General features: G+C 42.4%; 1 protein-coding gene across 50 annotated transcripts in view; it reads right to left on the minus strand.

Moving 5' to 3' along the window:
* PHLDB2 (pleckstrin homology like domain family B member 2) overlaps positions 1–17734 on the minus strand; it is a 222954-nt gene that overhangs the window by 94512 nt on the left and 110708 nt on the right. For 17 of the 50 annotated variants that reach the window (XM_070242839.1, XM_070242837.1, XM_070242835.1 and 14 more), the window contains exon 1: positions 17565–17733. The exons of the other annotated variants lie outside the window; for them this stretch is intronic. The gene's annotated coding sequence lies outside the window, so the exon portion shown is untranslated. Of the gene's footprint in view, positions 1–17564; position 17734 lie in introns of those variants that run through there. 50 annotated transcript variants of the gene reach the window in all.

Consider the following 17734-nt stretch of genomic DNA (forward strand, 5'->3'; position numbering starts at 1 on the left):
ACTAAAGTCCTGAGGAAACAAAATTCACATTCTGCCAGAGAAAGAAAATTTTATGTTAGACACTGATCAATAACATGAGGGTTAGAATATGGATCTTTAAAAGGGGAATTCCCTATGAGAGTTACATTCTCAACAAAAAGACTTAAAGCTCCTGCGACCATCAGAAAAAGGCAGGTAATCATAGAGGAAAGAATGTTCCCCAAATTGCTGCCATATCAGGGACAGAGTGCAGTATTTAAAAACCTGAAACCGACGTATCCTTCAAATTCCCGGGTATCCCAAATACATCATGTTCACCCTTGATCTCAAACTCTCTGGTCTCGTGGAAACCCCTTTCTTCCTCTTTTGTACTCATCTGAACCCACCCAACCTTCATGGCTCAGATTAGGACTCTATCTTCCATGATGAAAACATTTTTAAAAATGTATGCACCCATAAGAATATGTTTTGGACCCTGGTTTGAACATTAACTTAAAGAACTAAAGTTTCAGTCGATGAAAATGTCTTTTAATTACAAATTATCACAGCAAATGAGAAGGTTTATATTTATAACTGATAAAAACGTTTTCTTTAGATTATCATTAAAGCGAAAACACACTTCAAACATTCTCACTGAACTCATGCACTGCTAAGACTGTCCTCCACCTCCTCAGGCTCCTCAGGCACTAGTGATTACATCTCTGGTCTGTGCATAAGCAGCGTCACTTATGGTTAGGAATCAGTTTCATAACATGCCTGTATCTGTAACTAGGGCACAAGTTTATGGAAGAAGGTTATGTCCAGTATTTCTATTTTATCTCCATCCTCTCCTGACTCCCACTGTCCTACAGGTGAGACATTCAAAGGACACAAGTTTTCAATCACAGCCTTCCCCACTCCCTCCCAGCCACAGATTAAGGATCTTCACCTTGTTTGCTCAGCCTCACAGACTTCCTGGGAAAATTCAGGCAGCCTTCTTATCCACAGCGTGGGGCCAAGAAACAGTCTGGCTGCTCAAATCCTACGGATTGGGCTGAGTAGCTATCAACCCGTAAAGCTGCAGCTTCCTCAGATCAGCTCTGCCCTGGGGAACCCTCCATTGCAGAGCCCTGCCCTGATGGATAAAAGCAGCATTTATCTTCTGAAGTGGACCTCAAAAAAAATTAAGGCTCTCCGTTGAAATTGGCCCCCAGCTGGGATCTGTCCTGCCATTTGGCTCTTGCCAGGTCTTTCATTCCTCAAGGATGATGCCCTGAGGAATCTTATCTCTACCCTCTCTTATCCCTCTCGGCATTGGTCTACCACCACCAATTCTGACTTTGACAGCAACAAAGCCCAGTTTGAGACATATCTCGCCATGCTCCCTTGGAGGACTGAAACCAAGATAACCTCTAGTCTTGGTCCATTCTATTCTCAGCTAACTTCATCTCGGGTTGATTTCCCATACTGAAATTCCAGCAAACCTGGGCCAATTCCCTCAAGTTAAATATTTCTGAATTGAGGAAACAAGGAAAGAGGTGGATCCTGAGGACATTACAATGTTATTCATTATAGAGGAGAGAACACCCTAAATGCCCCAACAATTGGGAAAAGTTAAGCTACTTCATAGGAATGAACATTACACAACCATTCGAAATCACATTTTGCAGTATGTTTTATAGCATAAAAAGTACAATCATACAATGTTAAGTAAATTGTAAAAACCATGTATACATTGTAGTTTTCTTATACAGTCATGCATCGCTTAATGACGGGGACACAAGTTCTGAGAAATGCATCGTTTGGCGATTTCGTCAGTGTGGGAACATCATAGAGTGTACTTACACAAACCTAGATGGTACAGCCTGCCACACACCTAGGCTATATGGTACTATTCTTATGGGACCACCTTCATATACGAGGTCCATCATTTACCAAAATGTCATCACACAGCACAGGACTGTATACACACGACGCATACACAGATTACACACTGATGCTCAGGCCAAAATCCTGCAAGTTATCCTTGATCTCCTCTATCACTATCACCTCGATCCTACCATCTCCATCACTCCTCTATCACCTCTTTCCTCATTTTATCCATCAACAAATCCTATCAACACTGTCCTTTAAACACATCGTCAATATGATCATTGGTTACCATTTCCACTGCTACCTCCTTATTACAAGCCAATATCTTCTCTTGCCTTGTCTGTCTATATGTCTTTTCTACAATAAGAACAATAACAATGGGCAGGGGGTCCTGTTATAAACACAGGCTACCCACTGGGCATGACCTGGCGTCCCTTCCTTATGGCAACCAGTTCTCTTGGTGGAAATCTGGCCCCATTTCCAAGGAAGCCACCTCCTTTCCCAACTTCATCAGGGTCATTTGGTTCAAATTCATCACCCCTCCTTGCCAGTGCTTGTGACACAAGCATGGCTTCTTTTCCAAGAGGGATGAATCCCATTGGCACAGGTGCACTTTTTGGTTTTTTTTGTTTTTTTTAAACAAGAGAAGAACAGTTTATTAGCACCTTCAGTGCACATCACATGGGAAAAACCTAAACCAGAAGTAACTCAAAACGGCTCAGAATTCCACCTTCTACGGCATCTTCAACAAGGATAGTAAAGTTGTAGAGAAACGACAGGACCAAGGAGAGCAGTTTTAGGCTTCCAAGGTTGGCAAATTGCGGGAACGGAAATATATGAGAGGAAAGTAATGAAGTAAGATTTGTTTGCAGATTAAACAAGAATAGAATAGATTGATAAGAAATGACATCAAAAAAGTTAGCAGTGGTTTTATCTGGGTGGTATCACCAGGGATTTTTAACTCACATCTTCCTTACTAGTTTGTATTTTCCACATTTTATACAACGTATTTGGGTTGCTTTGACAATTAGGGAAAAACAAAACACTCGGTGTAAAATATTATAATACAATCTGTAGCAATACTTCATTTTTAAGTGGATTAGACTCTCATTTTTCCTTGGATCTTGCCCAATTTTCATGCCAGATATTAACTCTTCCAAAAACGATTATTTTAAAGAACTTCTTGGTCAGACTCACTTAATATGCAATCATTTGAAGACTACAACATTTTTCCAACTCTTCTAAATGACTCAGGCAAAAATGTTAATTATGCAAATTTACCCATTCCATACTTTATGCATCTGAAAAACCACAAAATCAAACATAACACCTTCCCTAATATGAATAAAGTGAACAGGGTGATTACAATGAGTCTCCAGATGTTTGCTGAACATAACTTAGACAATAATATCAGTATTCTCATTTTTTAAAAAATGTAGTTACTAGGATATTTCATTATTTGAAGTAGTTCGGCTTATTGTATAGAAAAAGAAAATTAAAATCCCAACTGGTAGTTTTAAGTACTTCATTCATTAACTAGGTCTTAAGTGCCCAGCACGTATCAGACATTGACTCAGCAGGCATGTGTTGTTCGCTAATATTCCTGTTCTCTTCCTTTCGAATCATAGCAGTGTTGTTCTTCCCCTATGACATTAGGTGTGGCTGTGTCTCCTGCTTTGATCAGTGAAATATGAGAGAAAGTAAAATGTCAGTTCCAAGCTGAAACACGAAGAGCCGGAGCATGTTCATCACTTCCATGCCCCGCTAAGGTGATCAGCGCACATCCAAGTTTTTGGAGACTTCACGAGCCTGCACCCCCTCAATGAGGGCACCATGGAAGAGGGCCCTTGCCAACCCAAAGCTGTCTGAAGCCACTGAGATTTAGGAGTTGTCTATTACCATGAAGATGCTAATCTTCATTAAGTACCCAGCATAAACCAGGCTTTGAGCTGGGCAGTGGGCAGCGTGTGGTCAAAGGCACTATTTCCTGCCTTTACACAGCTTACAGGGGAAAGAGAAAGATGCACATATGAACAAATGCTACACAGGGAGACACATGCCTTCCTAGAGGACTGATTGACGGATTGGTAAAGGAGCATGGAAGGGGACTAACCCAGTGAGAGTGGTAGCCTGAGGAAGTTGTGGTAGAAACAAATGACAATGAAACTAAGTTTCATTGAAGGAAAGGGAATTTGATGGATATTATCCAATGGTACCATAAAGCCACTTCTACAGCTAAAATGCTGTGATTTTAAGGGTATGGACAAAATCCCAAGCCCATCTGAAGTCTGCCTACTGGTATATCCAGCGAACATGCCGTCTCATACAGAACAATTAACCAAAATTGTGCAGGAAAAAGCAACGGTTATTATCTGTGTCATGGTCCTTAAAAATCTAAGATGTAACTCTCCTTGGATGAACTGTGTTTAATCATCACGTATTTCTCACTCATAGTTATCTAAACCCTTTCCTATCTCCACGACCATGTAAGATACGCCCTCTGGGCCCAAGCCCTATGCCAACCCTGAAAGTGGTTTAAATTGGACAGCGATCGTCCAACCATTTAGGATATTTTAGACCAGGATACAAAAGGACATCCATAAGTGAGATGCTAGAACAGAAAAGAAAAGAATTAAAGCCAGTTAGTGGGGAAGTCTTTGGTTTTACAATAATGTATACAAAATCAAAAACAGAACTCAAGTTAGATAGAACAGGCATTCCCACAATGCAGAAGCAGCAACCCAGAAAGCAAGCCCGAGCAGATGCGACTACACAGAAGCCAAAGCTAAGCACTGAGCCCAAACCCCACATGTTAAATATTTACTCTAACGGTACAGAACTAAAGCTTAACATCTGATGTCAGAGGATACCTAAAAGTTTAATTTTTGACTCAGCAGTATAAGATATTGATGTCCTCTTAAAGGATAAAATGTATTAATATATTTGAACCTGTTTGCAGCTGCAAAACCTATTTAATCACCCAAGTGAAATATCACCGAACTCAGGTCCCTCTTTATTTGGGCAAATAAAACAAGAGTATCAAACTGCTACGGGTTTCTTACTACTCTACAGGGTGGCAACACACACTTTTCTGAAAAATCAAAAAGCCTAATGACTGAAGCAGTTTGGTTGGCCAAACAAAATACAATACCAAAATATTCCAAAGAATCATTGGCTGAAAGAAGATCAGCTTTACACACTCCAGGGGACGGACAAGCAGGACATTTGCAAACAATAAACCACCTCTAAGAAACAGCCATGCAACATTTCTTCACCACACATATTTGTAGAGGAAATAGGGTTTACAGATGATTTGAATGGAAGGGCAGTCCAGAGAATATTTAAAGGGATATTCACGTTTGGTACACCAATTTTTCAGTTCAATCTTATTAGGTCTGTTAAGGATGTGTAAAAGGTTATATACTTAAAGATTCATCATCAAGTACAAATGTGGAATTCACTCATTTTCCTGAAGCTTAGTTACCTGCCGTTAACTGAATGCATATGTGTACCTGTCTCAACTTGATATCTCGTAATCCCACGAATCAATTCAACTCAAAAGATAGAGAATAAGGGGGCCAGCCCCGTCGCCAAGTGGTTAAGTTCGCACGCTCCGCTTCAGCAGCCCAGGGTTTCACCTGTTCAGATCCTGGGCATGGACATGGCACTGCTCATCAAGCCATGCTGAGGTGGTGTCCCACGTAGCAGAACTAGAAGGACCTGGACCTACAATATACAACTAAGTACTGGGGTGCTTTGGGAAGAAGAAGAAGGAAAAAAAAAGATTGGCAACAGATGTTAGCTCAGGTGCCAATCTTTAAAAAAAAAAAAAAGATGGAGAATCAGCCACACAGGTGGACTTTCTCACCACAGGAGTGACAGTAATGGCTGTTGGTACCTCCCTCTTTCCAGAGTATTCTTTTCATTGCAGGTGAGCTTACAAGAGTGGAGGCCTCCAATCGGGAAAAGCATAGGGAAATGCAGAACAGTGAGTAAGCAGCAATGTACGGTGAATGAGGATGAGAGTGTAGGCAAGGCGAGCAGAGGCGGGAGGGTAGAGAAGACAATGGAAGAGTCTGGGTTTAATTCCCCAGCAACCAGGCAGGGAGTGATGTGATGGAGCACTGCAGACAGAACGCATCAGAGACCACAGCTGTGTTTAGGAAAAGAAAGCAGAAGAGCTAGGCTGGTGGGAGGTGACAGCAACACCACAAGAGGTGTTGCCAAAGTGACAAACAAGAGCAAGGGCAGTGGGGAGAGAGATCTGTGTTCACATGTGTAAGAGAGGAGGCGAGGAAGACTCCAGGGTTTCCAGCCTGGCTTCTCGGTCTACACTGTTGTGTTTATTTTGAGTTTCCTGTACATTTTATGTAAACAAAAAAGAAGTCTCAGTGAAATTATAAAATCACTGCATTATGTTATTGTGAAAGCAAAACAGTCCCAGGGGCTTTAATGGCTCCATATATTACACACGTAGCTCCGGAACGGGTCTGGAGAAGGGAAGACGGCATCTGGTGCCCATCTGAGAGAAAAGACAACAGCGGGAAGTCCAAACAGGAAAGAAGTTAATGTGTGTTGAAATGCTTGGGCTTACTCTCCAATCCATAAATTTAATCCCCCCAGAGCTCTTGTTATTTTATCACCTGAAATGTACAGCATCTTATTGTTAATTAGAAAATGCCAGAAGTCATGAAGAGATCTCCAAAGGACACCAAGGAAAGGCACAGTACTTTTTCCCTAAAGAAGAAAATTACTTAAAAAACTAATCTGAAGGATCATGTTTAAAAGTTTCTTTGCAGATTCTTTTCTCTTTGGCACAATACTGGCATCTGTTTTAAAACCTAATTCTCCAGCTCCGTTTAGACCAAATAACACAGTGAAGCTGGTCCCATTCAAACTATGTCACCAACAGTGAATTTACAGCACTGTGACTGTCACAGCTGCAGTGATCTTAGTTTCAAGACAATGAAAACATACCCAGGCAGTAAAGTTTTAAAAAACAAACAAATTAAAATGAAGTGTTTGCTGCGTTGTGTTGTGTTGGAGGAGAAGGGCCTAAAATCTGGCTTATACAAACGCAGTCTTCCAGGTAATTTATACCAACAGAGTTTGGAGGAGTCCTAAATTATACAGCACATTACTTGTTGTTTGACATTGCCATGCACAGACCATTCCTTGGATCACCCAATACAGCAGGAATTAATCAGAGGGGACTGCAAGAGCAAGGGATAGGAAAGTGGAAATCATTTCATATTGCTGGGGAAAGGCGAGGGATGTAGATTATAGAAGCAAATTCAGGAAAAATGTTCTCAGAAAAAAAAATCAGGAGGGTATAGGTTTAAATTTCCGCTTTATAATAAAATTTGAGTCTCAACCCTCTCCCGCAAGGGCCCTTAGAGCTGAGCTGCTGGCTCTGGGAGCATATTTCCTCGCAGACAGTGGTGGACGCCTGGAGTTCAAAGCTCTCCCAGAACACTGGTGGTCCATGGGCCGGTCTCTTTCAGCACTGATGTTTACGCTACGGCAGTGTTGGAAATAAAGCATGTACTGACGACATGTAATTGAATTCAGACACCAGCTTAGAGTGGTCCCTCAGAAGCAGGGCCATCATGGGAGGGCATTTCTGCAGCGACCAATAGCAGCAGAAGGGGCCTGAGGGGAAGCTTTTAGAGGACGGAAAGGGAAAAACTAAAAAATCTATTTCAGCCCCAAATTCCAAGCTTCAGAATGGAGAACAATGGACACAAAACCTCCCTCTTTTCCCACGAACCCCAACACGAAAACATGATGAAGAGGGGGGCTAATTAGAAGCTTCAGGAACAACTACATCCTTCTCTAGCAATATTCTCATTTCAGAAATCCAAAAGCAGCCTATTTTCCCCCTCCTCCATCATCCAAACACCATCCTTAGTAAACCCTCAGTGTTCTCAACTCTCCCTCTGCAAACATACTCTCCTTTTTCACCAATGTTTTGTTTCATCACTAAATCCTCCTCGGCCTCCTCCATCTCTGCAAACAAGCCTCACCTCTCCACACGGCCCCACGCCCATCAGCAAACACCTCCTCCTAGCAGATAGTCCCAGATCCTCTCTCCTTCAAACATCACCTGCCACACACAGTTTCTGCAAGTATCCCCAAACCTGGACCTTCCCATTGTCTCAACGCCCATCTCCCTAGAAGCTTCCTGTCTCTCCCTCACTCATCCCGGCTTTCTAAACTCTGTTTCTTGAAACTCTTCCACCACACTCAGGATTTTATATCCCAGTATAGAGAAGGAAAAAAACCTCTGTTAGTAGACATAGTAACCCTATTGTTCTGTTTGCAAATAAACGGCAGCAAAGGGATTCCCACTCCTCCTCCCTTGCACCATGTTTTTCGTCATTTAAAGGTCTGCCTGTTTGAACAAAATAATTATTATCCACTAGCTACACGCAGGTAAGTTGATAATCTCCAAGGACTATATTTTCATCTCTCCAAAAGATCCAAAAAGAGCAGTTCCACAGGAATAAATGTATTTTCATGGCAGAATCAGGAGGCTGTTTTATTCTTGCAGATTGAGCCTATTACAACAGGTGGCTGAAATCTACCGTGTGAGGCAAGCGCACACACACATACTCACAGAAGGACGCATGCTGCCCACACGCCCACAGCAGTCTAACATGCACGCAGGCTTGTTGTGACTGCCAGAGGAGGCGCTTCAGAACCCAGGGAACTTGAGGCGTCCTCAGAATTTGTTAGGTGTTGGGGTGACGTGTGGCGGAGCTGGGGTGGAAGGAGAGGACCACTGGAAGGTTGAAACGATGTCTCAGGACACTGATTTCACAGTTTCTCTCTTGGTTGTCTTCTGTTTTCTCTTTCAAATTCTTACTTTACTACATTCTGAAAATATCTAAAAGAAGAGGTAAGGGAGCCCATTAAGGAAAGAAGAAAGGTAGCAGACAATGCTGCAGGGAGGAAAGGAGCACAGAACAGAGGGAGGAGCGATGGCAGATAATGAGAACTTTTAACGCAGATGGAAGAAATGGGGACAAAAAGCAAAAAAAAGTGTCAGCTTCTTCCTACCACTAGAAGGCAACTAGCCCCCGCCCTCCACCTTCCCCTCTGTCATCTCTAGCAGCACTGAAGTCTAAGTTCTGTCAAAAAAAGAAGTCCAGATGGTAGCCAAAGTTTCCAGAAGTAATCGAAATCAACAGAAAGAACCATACTTCAAATGAGGATCTTTACCTCCAAATGAGTGATGAGAGACTACTTTTAAATAAGTTTGGAGTGTTTTATATTAAGAATTTTTAAGAATTTTAGAAGACTCAGTGAAGAGAGTAAGACATCAGTTATAGGGATTTTTAAAAGTTTTGTGCTAGTCCCTTGAATAGGACTTGTCTGTAGGAACTTTAAAACATTCTTTAGACTATCCAAGGAACTCGGCTGCACGTTTCCTATGATAACTCTCGTCAGCCAGTGAGGAGGGCAGGGGAGGGAGGAGAGACAGCAGAAGCAACCTCAAAAAACAAGTGAGTCATTAAAATTCCCTTCCCATGGGCAAAATTCCTGACTTTTACCTAAATAATCAAGATACAACTTTTATCAATTGGACTCACATTTGTGTTTATACCATTATTAAAGCAGCTTTAGCAAAATTTTAAAAAGAGACTATATTAATTCAGTAAGTATTTACATATATAAATTGAGTTCAACACAATGATGTGGTAGGAAAGCTCTCAAATTAAAAGCATGCTGTCTCTGATTACGGAAAATACAAGGGACAGAGGAATATATTAAACGACATGCTGGAGATGCTATCACTAATTCCAGAATATGGGAAAGTTTACAGAAAAAATGACCAATATCTTCAACAAGCAAATGGCAAGGAAAAAACAAAACAAGACAAAGAGGGAATTGTTCGAGATTAAAAGAGACTCAGGAGCACAGCAATGAAATACAATGTATAGCCCTCGTTTAGATCCTGTTTTGAACAATCCAACTATTAAAAAAATCTTTTTGAGACAATCAAAGAATTTGAACACTGGAAAGTAGATGATACCATAATTATTGCTATTTTTTTAGGTATGATAATGATACTTTTTTTTTTTTGAGGAAGATTAGCCCTGAGCTAACATCCATGGCCAATCTTCCTCTTTTTGCTGAGGAAGATTGGCTCTGAGCTAACATCTGTGCCCATCTTCCTCTATTTTATATGGGGGATGCCTGCCACAGCATGGCTTGATAAGCAGTGCATAGGTCCGTGCCCAGGATCCGAACCACCAAACCCCGGGCCGTCAAAGTGGAGCACACAAACTTAACCGCTACACCACCAGGCCAGCCCCTGTGGTTATATTTTTTTTAAAAATCCTAATCACTTAGAGTTACATTTTAAATTATTTATGAATGAAATACTATAGTGTTTGGAATTTGCTTTATAACAATTCATGTTTTGGGGGGAAGTAATGTCTATTGATGAAAAAAGATTAGTACATGTAGATAATTGTTGAAGCTGAGGGATGGGTACATGGAATTTCACTGTATCAATCTTTTAACTTTTGTGTATGTTGAATTTCTCCATAGTAAAATATTAAAAAAAGACGTATGCATTCTGCAAATCAATATGAATAAAAATATATTAATATATCTTGACATAAAAATTATAGTAGCTCACTTTACAAAGAAGTATGGGGTCATATTACTGGCTCCTAGATGACTTTTTTAAAGCACGAAATATTAACCCTTTATCATATTGAATTAAGTGCCTAAAATCTGATACTATTTTTAAGTGCCTGGGAAAAACGTTAAATCCATTGTCCAGATTACAAGTATCAGGCCATTAAATTATATACTTGCAAGATAACGCTAGATGGGGTAACTAAATTTCTGTGAGCCCAAATAAGAAACCATGTCTTCAGAAAGCTGAAATGTAAAAGTATTCACACAGCCTGACAAATCTTCCATATCCTGAAGAATTGGAGCCTCAAAAAACATTAAAACACACACATCCCTAACATATTTATGCTAAGGGAGACACTGATACACTTTGTAGATTCTCAAAGTATGTTACTGCTCATCTGAAAGTGGGAGAGTTCTTTAGGTAGGAAATTATAGATCCCTATCTTCAGGGTTCTTTATAGAATCCTAAATTAGTTGTAGTTCAAGATAACATTTTCCCAAATAAATCAAATGTATCAAGATGTTTCTTATTCCTGACCATTGGTGTAATTTATCTCTGGGTTTAGGTCTTTCTGACCAGTCCCCTGTAAACCTGGAGGAATCTTCCTTTATCATGTGATCACCACAAGGAAGATAAAGCCAGAGAAGCGGAGAGTTGCAAAGAACTAAATTGGAGGTCTTGAGTAGCATCTGTGTGTACCAGTACTTCAGATTCACTTCCTGAAGCAAAGGCTACTCCAGGAAAGAGCACCCTTCAAGCTCAAAGCCAATTTCAAGCTAGGAAAACACTGACCCTGGGATCACATGGGAACAAAGATGCTCTCTCTTGACCCTGAAAACACTGCTATGGGCTTGAATTGGAAGCTGAGAGTCTATGGCAGCAAAACCCTCATCTTTCTACCACCTTGTCCCCTTTTCACACTACAGATCAAAACACACTCTCTTAAGAGACATCTTTTATTTTTCCAAAGTAACATTACCCAAACCCAAACACACTACGTTACCCACTCTCTTCCCCAATATTTACGAACTGGAAATAGTCAGAGTATAAGTAGGCTCAGGAGAGATGCAAAAAAACACAAGTTGACTACATCTTCCACGGTCATAATGGCTTCACCTTTAACTCTAAAACTGAGTGGATAGGTTTTAAAAATACTATAAACAAAACAAAACAATAACGATACCATCTCTTCATTACTTAATGGTTGATTATGCAGAGAGAGCGTTATAAGACAATGTTTCCCTTTCCAGCTACATTTTGACCGCTTATTGCTTGGAAGGAATAGGGAAAAAACTGGAACCAACAGAGATTAATAAACAACTGACTAAATTAAATTTAATCAATGCTGTTTTTTATAACTCTGGCCAAAAGACCTAATAAAGGAAATGGTTACATGAGGATGTTATTTTTATTGTAATGGCCAATCTAGTACAAAGAACACTGGACAGGCTGCCAGGAACATGAGTCAGGAGACGCGTCCTGGTCCTGGTTCTGCCAAAATAACCAACAGAAGTAAGAGCTGGGGCAAGACACTTTGCCTGTCTTCACCTTGTTTTAGCAGAGATTTCCCCATATTTAAAATGGTGAGAGTGAATTAGATGTTCTTTCTGCTCCAACTTTCTAGACTCCCAAAGATAGTGGTTAAATAACACAGGCGTGCCAGTTATACAATGCAGGAAATGGAAATGACCACAGAACAGAAACATGTTTTAGTGATAAGGTGGCAGCTACCTAATTGGGAAAAGGCTTCACCGGCACTGTTACCCATGACATTCCAAGGGCATAATAAATTGTTGCAGCATAGCACAGTGGGAAAAAGTCCTGGTCAGAGTTATGGTAATGCAATATAATACGGGAATTTGATTCAGCATGATGTATACGAAATATTTTGTCTGCATTCCCATGGCTTGCAATTTCCTTAATAAATCTTAAGCTGTTTTTGAAAACCTACTTCTGAGATGACGTAAGCAGTGTGGCAGCCAGACATGACTTCCCAGTCCCCTCTGAATATCTCTTGGCTATGAAGCACTGTTCAGGCTGGGTTTGAACCGGTCAAAAGAATGCAGGAGCCGGCTTTCCTGTGCTTTTACCTGCCCTTGTTTTAGCAGTACAGTGGTCAAGAAACAAATCTAGGACAAATCTTGTAACCTTTAGCTTTTTTGCCATTCCACATGCTAATTCCACAAGCATATTGCCATCTGGAGAAGTCACATGCAATGTGCAAATAAAATATTCTAAGATGATCAACACCGAATTTCCATGGAACTCTAGTTTTAGCAGCAAGTCTTGGAAAAGGCTGACCCTGCTTGAGGTAACAATATTAAACACTGGCATGCACAATCTTTTTCTTCCCCTTAATTTGTAAAAGAAGGAAAAGCAGGGCATCTAATAAATCAACCTTCACACACAAAACAAAACAAATATCTCCTGTGAAAACTTCTCAAAAACTTTGCATATAACTTAGCCCATTACTCTACATCTTATGCATCTGTTTCTTTGTATAGCAAGCTTCTGCACCCCCAGCTTTTCCACTGCATCCCAGTAAAATGATTTTTATACTTGAGATTCTCTTATTGATCACTAGTGCCTACAGATTGCCATCTTGCCCTTAAAGCAGATACAGCACAAAGCTTCTTTTCAACATGTAAGAAACATCCCTAAATATCATGAACACAACTGTGTGGAAATTAACCCCTGGAAGATTCACCTTCCTGAGTGACAGAGACAAGTTCTGCTTTCGAAATGCTTATTTTGAAGGGATCTGAAAACGTGAGCTGCCCTTTTTGGTTTTATTTACTTTAAAAGGCGAAAGTCATATTAATCAAGTGCCAATAAACATTTCCAGCCAACAGTTATTAAAAAAAAAAAGTCAACTCACATCTCCTCTCCTATCATCTGAAAAAAAAACTAAGGGGAATGACTCACCAAAAGGTGATACTGACAAGGCTGCAACATCTCTTTCCTGAAGCACCTACAGGGAGCAGCCCCCTTAAAAAAGGCATCACTTTTGAATCATTTCTAGATACGCTACTCTGCTCAGCTTTGAGGTGCACCCTTTGGCTAGACAGCAAAATGATAAAAACCTACCTCAGCAGGGTTCAGAGCTCTGACCTCTCCCAAAAAATTCTCCTACATTACCAGAACCTCCCAGACTTGAGGATTGTAATACTGTGGCAGTACTACTGAGCACACAGAACTAGAATCCCTAGTCACAGGCCTAATGGCTAATTATAGTAATGTAAATGTGAGAGTACATATGTTTGTAATTGATCGGGCCATATGTGCACAACTTTTCTGATAATCAAAAACTCATTGAGATGACTCCTTTCTATAAACAGAGCCATTCACAAATGCCATGCTTTTTAAACTCTCCTGGGAAATTAACAAAGACTTTCTACCACTATCATTTTCTTCCCCAATAGGTAAACAGATGGAATGGCAGAGACTGTGGGGTGCAAGAGAGAGTGTGGTGGAACACGAGTTAGGAGAACCGGCTTGCAGGTTCTGCGCTGTCTAGCCAAGCAAGTGGACTGTGGGCAAAGGATTCAGACAAGAGGATTTCTGAGGTTCCTTTGACCCCCAGACTTATCTTGTCCCACTCGCCCAAAGAACAGCCAAGCTTGAACAGTCTTCAGATTCCTCACCCGAGTTCCGTGCAATCACATTTACCTCAGATAGCCACTCATCAGCTTATGAATTTCCCCCACAACTGCCCCAATGCATGCTCATTTCCTCATATGCCAAGTGCTTTTTTTAGCTCCATACTCAGGAGGCCTCTCTCATTCCCCCTTCTGTCCAAGACAACCCTATCCATTCATGCACCCTACTCTTAACCCATAAGGCAGGGAGGGACAGAAATATCTCAAATGTTCTGTTTTGTACCTGGATTCAAAAGCAGCATCTGCTACGTCTGTGCAACCATCTGTTGCCCACTTTGCCACGGGAAAGATGGTACAGGCATCAGACGTGGAGTGTCACAGGTCACACAATGGAATTATCCCTTTCTTGGGTCTGACACACCCAGGCATATGCTCCACAGTCACCATAGCTAATGCCACCCTTCCCCCATCAGAGTTTATTTATTTCCTTACGGAGAATGGGACCTCTAAACTCCCACAAAAGGTCAGGTCCACTTTAAAAACAATTATATTTGCCCAAATATCAGTTTCTAAATTCTCTAACCCTATACTATATCTAGAACTATGTCTGTCACTGAGACCTTATGAGTCACTCATCTCTGGGTATCTCAGTTTTTACACCTATAGAACGAAAAGGTTGAACTGGGTGATCCCTGGGGCCCCCTTGCACTCTCACACTCCAAAATTGTGTGATTTTCAGCCAACTCAAAGCCGTCAGTGAACAGAAGAAGTTCCTTCACATCTATGGTACATTAAGACTCTTAACGCCAAGGGCAAAAGAATCTGCTGCAGACAAAAAGCCTTCTGTGACACGCTTCTTTGTGTTGAGCAAGAACACAGCTGATTTCTTGAGGATCCAAATTAGATTAAGATCCCTAATCTTGTTAACATACGCCCACAAGGAAGTAGTCTAGCGAGCATCTAGAGTTTGGGGCTGGATAATTCTTTTCCTGTGTGTCCTGCGCATTGTAGGATGTTACACAGCATCTGCGGCATCTACCCACTAGATGCGAGCTTTAATTGGCATGTGGGGTTGTCCCCTACCCCCAGTTGGGACAACCAAAAATGACTCCAGACATTGGCCAATATTCCCTAGCGGGGGTGGTGGGGAATCACTCCCCCCCTCATTGAGAACCACTGCTGTAATGTATTTTAAAGAGCTTTAGAAAAGCATATCACTTAAAAGTTGTTTTTGGTTCAAATGGGTGACATTTACACAGTTAATAAGTACACCAAGACCTAACAGACACTCAGATTGATAAAGCACATGTATTCCACTTGGAAGATGGAGGAAACCACTGTCTTTCCAAGTCCTTCACAGCACCACCTCCCTAAGGACTGAGAACTTGCACAGAAAGCCATCATCTCAAGGGCTCTTTAAAAGTATTTAAAAGGAGTAACGTTTTTCACAATAACTTCTCTACTGTACTCCAGAATCAACCCTTCCTTACAGATGTCAAAACAGGGCTTTGAAGAAAATAATGAAAACCAGTGGTTGTTTTAATCACTTGGCTTTTTCTTCTCTCTCTCTTGTGCAAAAGCCAGTAAATAAAATGTTTCTGATAAGGTTGCTAGAGTTCCGGCTTTGGTCCGGGTTCTTTAAGATAGGAGTTAGGAAGCTCTTAGCCCAACTTCCCAAATATCTTTTCCTCCCCCACTTCAAACATGGTTAAGAGTCACCCCCCAGAGTGGGTCCTCAGCCCAAAAGAACAGCAGCTGCCAGCTGCCAGAAACAGATTGAAGCCTGCAAACTGACTGAAATGATGACTACTTAACCAAACATCTCATTTTTCCATCTGTGAGAAAGGCTGGGATGTGCAAACCTCTGGGTCTTGGGAGGTGAAGGCCACACTAGTCAACTAAGAGCAAAAATGCAACTCCCCCTTGCTTTGAAAGGAAATGCCAGTTATAAACGTTTTAGGGACTTTACAGAGTTTCTTAAGTACATACGTTTAAATTTCCACATTAAATATGTAAGGCAAAAAAAAAAAAAACCCTCTTAAATAACTAAGTCCAGGATATGAAAAGCGAATCCTGAATAGACACAACTGTTACTTTTCAAAGAATCTTAGCTCTTTATTCAAACAAATATTTACACAATTGAGGGCAATGGTACCAGGAATATAGCCATTCTGTTAAAATAGTGGACAACTCGAAAGGTTTATTTATCCCAAATCCAACGCCTCTGTTGCTATCCTACCAGGCACCAAGAATTCAAGTGCTCTCGGGGCAGAAGTTTAACCCTCTGAAGCTGTGAACTCCCTTTAGACCTACCTCCGTCTCCCAGCTGAATCCAGATAATGGTAGGATCTCAGAGACATATCTCAAACCCTAAGTTAAACCAAACTGGAAGCTTCAAGTCCAATACTTGAAAATAAATACCTGTAACTTACGCATTCATATAATGAAGGGAAATGTGGCTGACAAATGTTTATAGTAAAAGGACCCCACATTTTTCTGCCTCTTCTCTTAGTTCTACTCCCAGCTGCGTCTGGCTGTGAGACTAGATGTGCATTCTAGAACTCCTGAGAGCTACTTCAGAGCAGCACAAGGAACACCTCAAGGGATGAGGGCAGGGCCAGCCAGAGGATTTCCAGCCCCGGGCAAGTGAACCAGCATAAAAGGCTGTGGGCGCAGTTCCCTCTCTTACAGAAGAAAGGTAGATAGATGGGTAGACGCTGGAAGCGGGTTCGGCTTCCGAAGCTCTTTCAAACAGGAAACCCCAACCCTGGAAGGGAGAGCCTGTCAGCCTTTTAATTTCCTGGCGGTGGCGGGAGTCAGCCAGGTTCTCGGCGCTTTGCTAAGTGATGACTGCTAGAGCTAAGTTATTAAATGTACCAGCGACCGTTTCAGTAGCGCCTCCCCCGTGCCGGGCGCGGTGAAACAAGGGTTCAAGACACTCCCCAACGCTCCAGCCGCTATCTTTAAGGGTGCAGAGATCGCCAGAACATAAACTTCTGGGGGGATCCAAGGTCAAATCGGAATCCGGGTCTCTGGACAGTTCAAACGTGCGAGCCCCACTCTTGAAACAAAGTGGAACCAGAACCGCAGTAGCTAGATATTTGGGGCGGGGGGGTCTTCTCTGAGCCCCGCGCCGCACACCACCCAGCAACGGATCTTCTCCTTTCTCCGCCACAGCGACAAAGCAGCTCTATCCTGAAGTCGCCGACCCCTCTCTCCTTGGGAATTCCAGAGTTCTCCGCAAAAGTTGCCCCGGTCCCCCCCCCCCAATCCCGCCCGCCCCCCACAATCGCTCTGAGAGCACCTCCAGTACCCCGATACTCCCTCCCCAGATCCCCCTCCCCCGGAGATCCACCCATCCCCCGGGGGTCGGGGCCCCCAAAGCTGCGCAGCCCGGGCTCCGCTCACCCCAGCCCGGGCTTTTGTCCCCGCAGCCTGCAAGGGCAGCAAAGCAACTCCGCGTCCCCGGCGCCACTCACCGTCTCATCTTTCCTCCGCGCCGCCGCTCGCCGCCGGCCCCGCCGCCCTCTCGCCCGGCCCTGGCCCCGGCCCGGCCCGCGCCCTCCCTCCCCCCTCCCTCCCTCGGCCCGGGCCCGGCCCCGGCGCAGCTCCCCCGCAGCCGCCCGGCCCCTCGGACTCGCCGCGCGCG

Source organism: Equus caballus, chromosome 19 (assembly GCF_041296265.1).
Source record: "Equus caballus isolate H_3958 breed thoroughbred chromosome 19, TB-T2T, whole genome shotgun sequence".
Taxonomy (NCBI): domain Eukaryota; kingdom Metazoa; phylum Chordata; class Mammalia; order Perissodactyla; family Equidae; genus Equus; species Equus caballus.